General features: G+C 39.2%; 1 non-coding gene across 1 annotated transcript; it reads left to right on the forward strand.

The window, feature by feature from the left end:
• Positions 1–951: 951 nt before the first annotated feature.
• Positions 952–1,058, forward strand: LOC130468220 (small nucleolar RNA R71). Its single transcript, XR_008928639.1, has one exon. It is a non-coding gene; the product is annotated as a small nucleolar RNA R71 (small nucleolar RNA).
• The last annotated feature ends 11,427 nt before the right edge of the window (positions 1,059–12,485 follow it).

Consider the following 12,485-nt stretch of genomic DNA (forward strand, 5'->3'; position numbering starts at 1 on the left):
TTAGTTGCATCAATAAAGTCATAAGTATCATTGAAGTACTTCATAATGATCTAACCCATCTTCTTACTTTCTTACTCGATTATTACGATTTCTCTGTAAGGGTTTCGTGCAATCAATCAAATTAGAAAATTACTGATATTTTAACCTAATTAAATCAATAGGTCAGTCAGATTAACAATTTAGCCAATATAATACTTCAGTTATCATTACACTCATACAAATGAAAGAAACTGAGTTGTACCCAAATATATCTATAATGGACGTTACTATGACGTGAAGCTTGACATCGGAGCCGCTAAATTATCAAGCTTGATAAGGGAATCGCTCAAGTCTATATTTAAATTAGAATCTGAAACACTACAAACCCCTAAAAGGTGGAAATTGAAATACCTAGACCTACAGAATTCAGAGATTCATTTATTCTTGTATCCTTTTATATATTACATAACCAATATTTAGCTGTTTTACTTTCATTTAGTAGAGCACTAACTAATTCTAACTTATTCTTGTATCCTTTTATATATTACATAATCAATATTAACAATTGTTTTACTTTTCCAGCACTAACTAATTCTAACGTTAGTTAAAGAAGAAAAAAGGTTAGGAAAGAAATTAAAAGAGATGGTGTGAAAACAATGAAGTACTTCGTACAGCCTTACCAGTTACCACCAAGCGGGAAAGAAAATAGATGAAACCCCTTCTTCTCCGCCTAGTACTCCGGCGACAAAGCCGCACACGACCTTCTTGCCAGGAACTGGAAGCACCAAAAACCCATAAAATCAAAAATCGAATACCTAGACCTTGAATTTCAAAAATAGAGAGAAGATAATAAATCTGAAACATCAAAATCCCTGAAAAATCAAAATTTAAATACCTACATCAAAATTTAACAAACATCTAGACTCATTACCCAGACCATTATAAAACTGCTGAATCAAGAACCAATCTTCCAAACCATGGTGCGGGCATTCTCTTTGCAAATCCTTGAATCTCTCCCAGACCTCGAACAAACTCTCATCCGCTTGTTGTGAGATACCTAATATCTGACCCCTCAGACGAGCCGTTTTCTCAGGTGGAAAATATTTAACATAAAAAGCAAGAGCCAAGGATTCCCAATTATTGATTTTCAAAGCCGCCCGATTCAACCCATTAATCCACAGTTTAGCTTTCCCACTCAAAGAGAACGGGAAAAGTATCTCCATAGTCTGCTCCGGAGTCAATCCCTTTTGCTTGATGGTGGAGCAATATTGGATAAAGGACTGAATGTGAAGATTCGGATCTTCACCTGGTTCCCCACCGTACTGGCGTCTCTCGATCATGTTAATCAATGCAGGCTCAATCTTGAAGGTCTCAGCTGCAATAGAAGGCATGATCGCCTTTGGTAGCACGGACAGACTTGGCTTAGAATAGTCTGTAAGCCGTGGGGTAGGTGGCGGTATCAGGTTTTCGTCACCCATCTCTATCTCTTAAACTGAATCTGTATCTGAAGGAAAAAGATCGCCAATATTATGATCAGAATCAGAGTAATTCCCACACTGTGCAATGAAAGTTCTTCGTCTACGAAAGGTTCTTTCGAGCTCAGGATCGAATGGAGTAAGATTACTAGTACCTACGGTCCTGGGCATAGACAAAGACTAACAAAACAATGTGAGATCCAGTCTCAAGGAACGTGAGTTCCTTGAGTAGTAACAAACAATAATCTAGGATAAGCAATCAACAACAGAAAATAAAACCGTATCCCCGGCAACGGCGCCAAATTTTGACAGGATAAAGTCGTATTACCTAATCAAAAATAACCTAAGATCCACTAGCTAGGTAGCAAGGGAAGTCAGGATCGAATCCACAGGGAAACAGTGTTCTTTCTACTATTAATCAACTAAACTAGACTATTGGGAAACAAGAATTGGTTGGTGGTTTATATGCTAAGACTACGAACGATAATTAAACAAGGATGAATCAATATATTAAGGAATCTAGGGCATAGGTTCACCAACAAATAACAATCCAGAACAATGAACAATCACGATAATCAACAAAGTAATTAATTAGATTAGCATGCTTTCTCAAATCGATACTAATCATAGACTTAGAATTAACGGGCTCTCGCTACGTATTAACTCTAATTCCACCTATTGACACAAGCCTAAACATCAAATTGCATCTCTCGAATCTTAATTTGATATTGCATAACTACCACAATTAAACCTGCGCAAATCTAATTGTATAGTGGAATAAACCAATCAATAGGAATCAATTGTAATGCCAACAATCATGATTATTCAATATCCCTTCATATCATTCATGGATCCCCAAACCCTAGAAATTAGACTACTCAAGCATATTAACAATAAACAAAGCAATTGGCATGATTGAAAACATAATTAAAGCTTAAACAAAGAATTGAAATAAAGAATAATACCTAATTGAAGAACAATGGAAAATGAAAGCTTGAATTTTTGATTGAAAATAAACTAAGTGTTTAGAACAAATTAGAGAGAAAAACTAAGCTTAGAGAAATAAAACTAAGTGTTTAATACTAGAATATGAGATAATAAGATCCCTTACTAAATTAACTAAGGGCTATATTTATAGTTTTGCCCAAAAAGCATTAAGAAAAACCGGAAAAACTAAGTAAACCGCGCGCACAAAACGCTCCTAGGTTGTCGTCGCCCGGTCGGGCGGCCTTCCGCCCGTCGGGCGACCAGCTCGTAACCCGCCCGTCGGGTGCAGGTCTGCCCGCCGGGCGGAGGGAGACTTCTGGAAATCTTCTCCGCGCGCCCGGTCGGGCGGCTCTCGCCCGTAGGGCGGAGGGCGATTTCTGCTGCTGCTGCTTCTGATGGGCGCCCGGTGGGCACCGGGCGAGACTCCGCCCGTCGGGCGCCCTCTGACGACCTGATCCTCTGCTTGCTCGCCCGATGGGCGAGGGGCAATCCACCGGGCGGAGGGCTAAGTGATCCGCCCTTCGTCCACAACACCGAGTCTAACTTCCGGGGCTCGATCATGAACATCTAGGGCTCCCGTAAGTCGACAAAAGTCGTCCCGAACTCCCTCGGGATCCTGTAGTGGCCTAAATCATCAAGAAACGGGCCTAAAAAGACCAATTTCTCACTAAGTATTCCTGAAACTCAAGGCACACTAAAATACACAAATTAGTACTAAAATGGCTCCTAGGAGCTCATTTGACGCATAAAAGTACTAAGGGACGGGGGTGAAAACAATATATAAAACGCACATATCAAACCTCCCCAAGCTAGATCCTTGCTTGTCCCTAAGCAAGGAAATCATCGATGAACACAAAACCAACTTCACCCCCAACATATTTCAAAATGAAAACATAACTCTCCCACTCACCACATGATGAAACAACAAACAAACCACACTATATGATACGGTTATGGATGAAAGTGATAGTCTTATGCTAGCAATTGGAACCAAAACTGATTTGGGTTCAATGGCTCATTTTGTGTGCATGGTGACTTGGATTGAGTGAGCTCGTTATATGGTCCTTATTATCAAGGTGGTACGTTAATCAAACTGGTCCGTTTAATCACATTGGTCCGCTTGTTTAAACAGATTGTACGCACTTATTATTTTTAATTGCTTTGGTTAAAGTCGGTTTAATAAAGGGATATTTGTTTAAATCCCCAATTTAAATTCAGTCATTACTTAGCTTTGATTATTGTTGTTTGTAAGGAGAGTTTTAAGCCTTTGTAACCTCCAATTTAGTGACTGAATTAGGAGGCTTTAGAGCTTGTAACTGCCAGTTTTAAAGGCTCTTAAATGGCTCTTAATTAGCCGTTTAAAGCTCTTGTAGCTGTTGGTTTTTGGCTATTTATAGTCAGCTTCTTGATTGGAATAAACAACCAACTGGATGATTAAAACACTTGTTTGTTACATTTCGAATTATAGTTTATAATTCAGCCTTTTTCTTTGTTTTGGACGCGTTTCCTATTCAAAGAACTGATTGTGAGTCAATAGGTCTTGTCTTGCATTCACGATCAACGAGTTAAAGGTCTAGCTTGTTAATCAACTATCCTTGTTTATACAACGAGTTTTTAAACTCGTATCATTAGTGGTATCAGAGCTGCTGTTCGTGTGATCCGCCCAAAAAAAAAAAAAAAGAGCTGCTGTTCGTAATTCTTACAAACTGAAATATGGATTTTGATGATCCTGACTTTCTACAACATCTCCAAGAAGCCTTGAAGAACGTTAGAGATGGGGGGTATCGTAGGCCTCCTAGGCGTGATCTACGGGCTATGGATGAATTCAAAGTCACCGAACTTCCTGAATTTGTTGGTGGAACAGATCCGGAAGCCTATTTGGAGTGGGAGCGCAAAATAGAGAGAATGTTCGATTTCAAGGACATGATGATGAGAAGCGTTGCAAATATGCCATAATGAAGCTAGGACGAGGGGCTTCATTGTGGTTCGAGGGACTGAAATCCAAGAGAATACGTGAAGGGAAGGAGAAAATTACCTCTTGGGAGTCTTTGAAACGTAAGCTACGTAAAAGGTATGTGCCAACAACTCATAGAATAACAACTTATCGTAAAATTGCTGAATTGAGGCAAGGAAAAATGAGTGTGGCTGAATATATTGATGAGTTTGAAAAGTTGTCCTTAATGGGAGAAATTGAGGAACAAAAACTGTCCAGATTTTTAAGGGGTCTAAATTATAATATTGCAAATACCGTAGACCTTTATCCATATTCTGATTTTGACACTCTTTTGTGGACTTTGTTTAAAATTGGAAAATCAAGGGAAGGCAAAATATGGGGGAGGGTCTAGTATGGATGGTAAAGCCAAGTCTTGGGCTAAATCCGAACCTAGCTTGAAACCAAACACATCACCTAGTACCGTAGGTTCAAGTAATTCTACGGCTGCCCCTAAACTATCTAACCCAACCAAAGAAACAAGTCTGTCCAAGGTGCGTTGTTTTAAGTGTCAAGGGTTTGGGCATTATCAAGATGCGTGTCCAAATAAACGAGTAGTGACCTTGAGAGAAGCTGTTGAATGTCGTGAGGAGTTGTTTGAAGAGGAAAAGAGGTTGGGGGACGTATTTGTGTTTGATGAGAGTGGTGATGAGGAGGAAGAGGAAGGGTATGAGGCTCCAATTTATGACACAAATCTGGTTCTTAGAGCGCTACAAACTCAAATTTCACCTACTGATCTAGACCAACGAGATCAGTTGTTTCATACTAAATGTCTAGTGAAAGATAAGTGGTGTAGTGTAATTGTTGATGGGGGGAGTTGTACCAATGCTGCTTCTAGTGAAATGGTGTCAAAATTAGGCTTAATCACTACTGCCCATCCTCGGCCATACGCACTCCATTGGCTTGATGATGGTAATAGTGTAAAAGTGTCGAAGCAAGTAAGGGTTGGTTTGACTATGGGTTCGTATGTGGATGAAGTTCTTTGTGATGTTATTCCTATGGATGCTTGTCATATTTTGTTGGGTCGTCCTTGGCAGTTTGATAGGGACGTGATTCATAAAGGGAGAAGCAATGAGTATGAATTGATAGACAAAGGCAAGAAAATTGTGCTAAAGCCTATGTCATCTCAAGCGGTTCGATCCATGAGTGTGAAACAAAAGAAAAAGCCGAATCTCACCATGTTGGCTAGTGAACGAGAAATTGAGCAAGCTCTTGATCATGGAGAGTTGGTGTATTTGCTCGTGGCTAAGGAGAGTCCAATTGAAGGCCAAAATTGGAAAGAAGGCAGTCCCATTGCCGAATTGCTGTTTGAGTTCAAGGATGTATTTCCGGATGAATTACCACCAGGTTTGCCCCCTATTCATGGTATTGAACATCAAATTGATCTTATTCCAGGAACCACTTTGCCTAATAAGGCTGCCTATCGTTGCAATCCGGAGAAAACAAAAGAATTACAAAAGCAAATTGATGAACTTGTGAATCGAGGCTATGTTAGAGAAAGCTTGGGTCCATGTGCTGTTCCGGTGTTGCTTGTGCCTAAGAAAGATGGAACATGGCGAATGTGTGTTGATAGTAGGGCTGTGAATAACATTACCATCAAGTATCGTTTTCCAATTCCGAGACTTGATGATATGTAAGATGAGCTCCATGGTTCGAAGTTGTTCTCAAAAATTGATTTGCGAAGTGGTTATCATCAGATTCGGATGCGTGAAGGAGATGAGTGGAAAACGGCTTTCAAGACAAAACATGGTTTGTATGAGTGGACCGTCATGCCATTTGGTCTCACTATAGCTCCTTGTACGTTTATGAGGCTAATGAACGAAGTGCTTAAATCATTTTTGGGCAGATTCGTTGTGGTATATCTTGATGACATCTTGGTGTATAGTAGGAACGAAGAGGAGCATCTGATTCATTTGAGGGATGTTTTTGAAACACTTAGAGCTCAAAGACTCTATGGGAAGCTAGAGAAGTGTTCATTCCTTGTTGACAATGTTGTATTCTTGGGCTATGTGGTTTCGAAAGATGGAGTGTCCGTGGATCAGTCCAAGATCGAGGCTATCAAATCGTGGCCTAATCCTAAAACTATAAGTGAGGTGCGTTCATTTCATGGTCTTGCTTCATTTTATAGACGTTTCATTCGTGATTTCAGTACTATTACTAGTCCTATCACTAGTTGCTTGAAGAAAGGTGCTTTTGTATGGGGAGAGGACGCTCAAAAGGCGTTTGATGTGATTAAAGAGCGTTTGTGTGCTGCTCTTATTTTGGCGCTGCCAGATTTCTCTCAACCTTTTGAGGTCGAGTGTGATGCAAGTGGAGTGGGGATTGGTGCTGTTTTGATCCAAGGTAAGCGTCCCATAGCTTATTTTTCGGAAAAGTTAGGGGGTGCTCGTTTGAATTATTGCACTTATGATAAAGAGTTCTATGCCATTGTTAGAGCTTTGGATCATTGGAGTCATTATTTGCGTTCTAGCCACTTTGTTTTGCATTCTGATCATGAATCTTTGAAGTATATTAATGGGCAACAAAAATTGAGCCCAAGGCATGCTAAATGGGTTGAGTTCTTGCAATCCTTTCATTTTTCTTCGAAATACAAAGATGGTAAAAGCAATGTGGTGGCTGATGCATTATCACGAAGGTACACTTTGCTTGCTACACTTGATGTTCGTTTGTTGGGGTTTGAGACCTTAAAAGATTATTATCATGATGATGGTGATTTTGGAGTTGCATTCGAGAAATGTGCAGTTGGTGCTTATGGGGAGTACATGTTGCAAGATGGGTTTCTTTTCAAAGGTAATCGCCTTTGTATTCCTAAGCATTCAATTCGTGAGTTACTAGTGCGTGAGGCTCATGGTGGAGGATTGGCTGGTCACTTTGGCATAGCCAAGACCTTGGAAATCTTGAGAGAACATTTCTTTTGGCCTAAAATGTTAGGTGATGTAACGAACATTGTGAATAAATGTGTGACTTGTCATATGGCCAAGAGTTCTTTCAAACCCGGTTTATACTCACCTTTGCCGGTTCCAGTTCGCCCTTGGGAAGATGTATCCATGGATTTTATAGTGGCTTTGCCTCGTACTCAAAGAGGTAAGGATGCTATTATGGTCGTGGTGGATAGATTTTCAAAAATGGCTCACTTCGTTGCTTGTCACAAAACGGATGATGCTTGTAATGTGGCTGATTTGTATTATAAGGAGATTGTTCGTTTGCATGGAATTCCAAAGACTATTGTTTCTGATCGAGATTCCAAGTTCTTGAGTTACTTTTGGAATACATTGTGGAGAAAGGTGGGAACCAAGTTGTTGTTTAGCACTTCACATCACCCTCAAACTGATGGGCAAACAGAGGTGACAAATCGAACCTTGGGAACGCTATTGAGAGGGTTGGTAAGTAAAACGCAAAAGGATTGGGATGTCAAGCTTGCTCACGCCGAATTTGCTTATAATCGGTCTACTACTTATGCTACTGGTCATTCTCCATTTGAGGTGGTATATGGGATTAATCCATACTTGCCCTTGGATTTAATTCCATTACCAAAAGATGAGTTGGTTCACAAGGATGCCGATGCTAAGTTAAAGTCTATGATGAAACTGCACCAACAAGTTCGTGAGCGAATTGAAGCTATTAATGCCTCTTATAAACAGAAATCAAATAAGAATCGCAAACCGAGGTTGTTTGAAGAAGGTGATTTGGTTTGGGTTCATTTAAGGAAAGAGCGTTTTCCAAGCAAACGCAAGAACAAGCTTATGCCTAGGGCTGAAGGTCCTTACAAGGTGGTTGCACGTGTGAATGATAATGCTTACAAGATTGAGCTTCCGGGAGACTATGGTGTCCATGCTACTTTCAATGTAGGTGATCTTTCACCTTATCTTGATGATGATGGCCTTGCTGAATTGAGGTCAATTCCTTTTAAAGGGGGAGAGGATGATACGGTTATGGATGAAAGTGATAGTCTTATGCTAGCAATTGGAACCAAAAATGATTTGGGTTCAATGGCTCATTTTGTGTGCATGGTGACTTGGATTGAGTGAGCTCGTTATATGGTCCTTATTATCAAGGTGGTACGTTAATCAAACTGGTCCGTTTAATCACATTGGTCCGCTTGTTTAAACAGATTGTACGCACTTATTATTTTTAATTGCTTTGGTTAAAGTCGGTTTAATAAAGGGATATTTGTTTAAATCCCCAATTTAAATTCAGTCATTACTTAGCTTTGATTATTGCTGTTTGTAAGGAGAGTTTTAAGCCTTTGTAACCTCCAATTTAGTGACTGAATTAGGAGGCTTTAGAGCTTGTAACTGCCAGTTTTAAAGGCTCTCAAATGGCTCTTAATTAGCCGTTTAAAGCTCTTGTAGCTGTTGGTTTTTGGCTATTTATAGTCAGCTTCTTGATTGGAATAAACAACCAACTGGATGATTAAAACACTTGTTTGTTACATTTCGAATTATAGTTTATAATTCAGCCTTTTTCTTTGTTTTGGACGCGTTTCCTATTCAAAGAACTGATTGTGAGTCAATAGGTCTTGTCTTGCATTCACGATCAACGAGTTAAAGGTCTAGCTTGTTAATCAACTATCCTTGTTTATACAACGAGTTTTTAAACTTGTATCACTATACTTTCTTTCCTTTCTTTCGTAATTATAACCAATCACTCATAAAGATAAGAAATTACAATACTGGAGTGACAAATGCTTTGAATTATTTTGAGAGTAATGAATTTTTTTTTCTCTTTTTGCTCAATCTTTTTTTTTTCTTTTCTTTTGGAAACCTTCACATTTTCTATTATTCTCACCTCTTTCACTTCTTCATTATTTTTTTTCAAACAATACACATGGCAAGAAAAACTCCTTTTTCAACACTCAATTTGTGCTCAAAATGTAGCACACTATAACTCCCTCACCTCACTACTATTAGCTCCCCCAAAGCTAGGCTTGGGACTAGTAACCAATGGAGTTTTCACGGGCTTGTAATGTGGCTAGTCACCGAATAAAGGGCACAAGAAACAACATGGGTAGAAAAGGAGGGAACAAATGTATCTAATTTCATCTGAAGGCTACCTAAATAGAAAAATGCCTTCGTCCTCCACAATGTGCATGTATATGAGTCATAAAACACTACTAACAGTTGCAAACCAATACTCAAAATCAACGACACACCAGGAAGCTATCACACATTCCTAACCAAGTCAACTAGCCAAGCACCAAGTCCACAAATAGTTGGTCAGAGTTGACTCATGTCAAGGCATTAAAGTAATCGAATCTCAAATCATGGTTAACAAATCAACAATGCTCGCCATCAAAAACCAAGAATCAAAAAAGTTTTCAATCAAGGGGCACAGGGAAGCATGGTTTTGTATTCATCGGAACGTATTTTTTTTTTCAAAAGCGATAAACTACTCTAGAAAGCAATAACACATACCTCCCCCAAGCCAAACTCAACAATGTCCTCAGTGCTTGAAGGAGTGGAGATCGAGGGTTGCAATCTTCATTGAACCCCTCCGGCTCCAATTCTTATGTGCCTCCCTCAAAGCGATTGATTAGTAAATAACCAACCAACGAGCGCAGAAGCTTGTCATGCGCACTCGCACATTTTTCGTGCAATAAGACATGCACGATAATCAACAACAACATTTGCATAAAGTCCGAATGAGCTCTATGCCAGTAAGGAGTAGGATGCCTAAAGGAAGAAGAACAAAAAGAAAAAACAATAAGAAAAGAAGAATAAGAAAAGGAAGGAAAAGAGAAAGTAGGCATATTCTCCTTATGGAAGTTGTTTTCGCGGACTATTGATTCTTCAACCTCAATGATCAATGAAATAGCTTTCTCTGTGTTTTGGAATTCATGGTGGACAAGCTCTTCACCATATAGAGCTCTCTGCAAAGCATCCACCTCTTCTTTGTAAGTACTATAAGTACCTGCAAAAGATTCACAAAGAGGAACATACTCTATTGGGTCATTGGGCTTTTGATTTTCGTGGGGAGGAGGAAGATCCACAAGCAAAGGTTTTATGGGGAAAGAGAAGGGGAGTGAGAAGGTGTAAACGGGGCTAAGATTAACCCTTCCTGGACTTGGAATATGAGGGGTAGGGGTTGACACAACAACAAGGGTTTTATCAACTTCGACTTCCTCATGGACTTGCTCTATAGCATATGGCTTTTCAGGTTCAACAAATCCTTCATCCATTGATCCAACAGTCACATCATCATCATCCAACTCATCCTCAATCTGTGTTATAAGTTCCTCCCACTTTTGGTTGCCTATGGGTTCACTCAGTTGACCCCCATCCCCAACACAACTCGAATCATTATTTTCAATAATTTCTTGAACTTTTCTAAATCTCTCAAGAGTAGCCTTACTAGCTTTAATAATCTCATTAGTAGTCTCTTGAGATCTAGTACACTGAATCTCAATCTCAGATTTTAATCTTCTTAATTCCTCTAAGAAGCTATCTCTGCTTTCTGATTCGGGTTGAACAGGATTGGGCAAGGGTTCACAATAATACACGGGAGAAGCAACAGTGGAATCATGAGACAAAACATTGATATCTATGCAAGGGTTAGATAAGCCATTAAAATATGCATGATTGTCATAAACATTAGAATGCACCTCATTATAATCAGTATTCAAGGGAGAGGGGGTAGAAAGATGTAGATTATGCTCATAATTTGGATTAGCACATAGAACATGAATGCCCATTTCACGCTCATATGAATCCCTTGCAAACCACATATAGTAATTCCACATATCATGCAAAGACAAGGCTCGAAAATCACCATTAAATCTACTTTCTATCACATTCCTTGTATACTCATTTAAACCACCATAAGCAAAACCACAAGAATCCCAAAGATTAAGATTGTGGTAACCAATAAAATCATTAAGCCTATCAAAATACACCCAAAAAGGCTCATTTACGAATTGAGGGAAAGAATAATAATCCATTTTTTCAGGGGAAAAAAAAATAAAAAATAAAAATAACCTAAGTCCACTATCTAGGTAGCAAGGGAAGTCAGGATCGAATCCACAGAGAAACAATGTTCTTTCTACTATTAATCAATTAGACTAGACTATTGGGAACAAGAGTTTGGTTGATGGTTACTAAGACTACGGCGATAATTAAACAATTAAGAATCAAGGTATTAAGAATCTAGGGCACAGATTCACCAACAATTAACAATCCAGGACAATGAACAATCTCGATAAACAACAAAGTAATTAATTAGACTAGCATGCTCTCTCGAATCGATACTAATCATAGACTTAGAATTAACGGGCTCTCGCTACGTATTAACTCTAATTCCACCTATTGACACAAGCCTAAACATCAAATTGCATCTCTCGAATCTTAACTTGATATTGCATGACTACCACAATTAAACCTGCGCAAATCTAATTGTATAGTGAAATAAACCAATCAATAGGAATTAATTACAATGCCAACAATCACAACTATTCAATATCCCTTCATATTAATCATGGATCCCCAAACCCTAGAAAATAGATTACTCAAGCATATTAACAATAGACAAAGTAATTAGCATGATTGAAAACATAATTAGAGCTAAACAAAGAATTGAAATAGTGAACAATACCTTAATTGAAGAACAATGGAAATAGAAAGCTTGAATTTTGATTGAATTAAAACTAAGTGTTTGCATAAATTTAGAGAGAAATTAACTAAGGAAAATAAAACTAAGGGTTTCAATACTAGAATAAGATGTCCAACTAAAACATATGGGGTTAGTATTTATAGTTTGCCCAAAATAATAAAAGAAAACTGAAAAACAAAGCGCGAAAAACCGCCCAGGGTTGTCGTCGCCCGGTCGGGCAGTCATCCGCCCGCCGGGCGACCAGCTCGAAACCCGCCCATCGGGCGCAGGTCTGCCCGCCGGGCGGAGAGAGATACTCCTGGAAACTTCGACACGCGCCCGGTCGGGCAGCTTCCGCCCGTCGGGCAGCTATTCGCCCGCCGGGCGGTCGTAGAAACTGCACAATCCTATATATTTAAAACGCCATATCTCCTTCGTTATTTGTCGGAATTAGGCGTGTGACCACTCGT

Source organism: Spinacia oleracea, chromosome 2 (genome assembly GCF_020520425.1).
Source record: "Spinacia oleracea cultivar Varoflay chromosome 2, BTI_SOV_V1, whole genome shotgun sequence".
Classification (NCBI taxonomy): domain Eukaryota; kingdom Viridiplantae; phylum Streptophyta; class Magnoliopsida; order Caryophyllales; family Amaranthaceae; genus Spinacia; species Spinacia oleracea.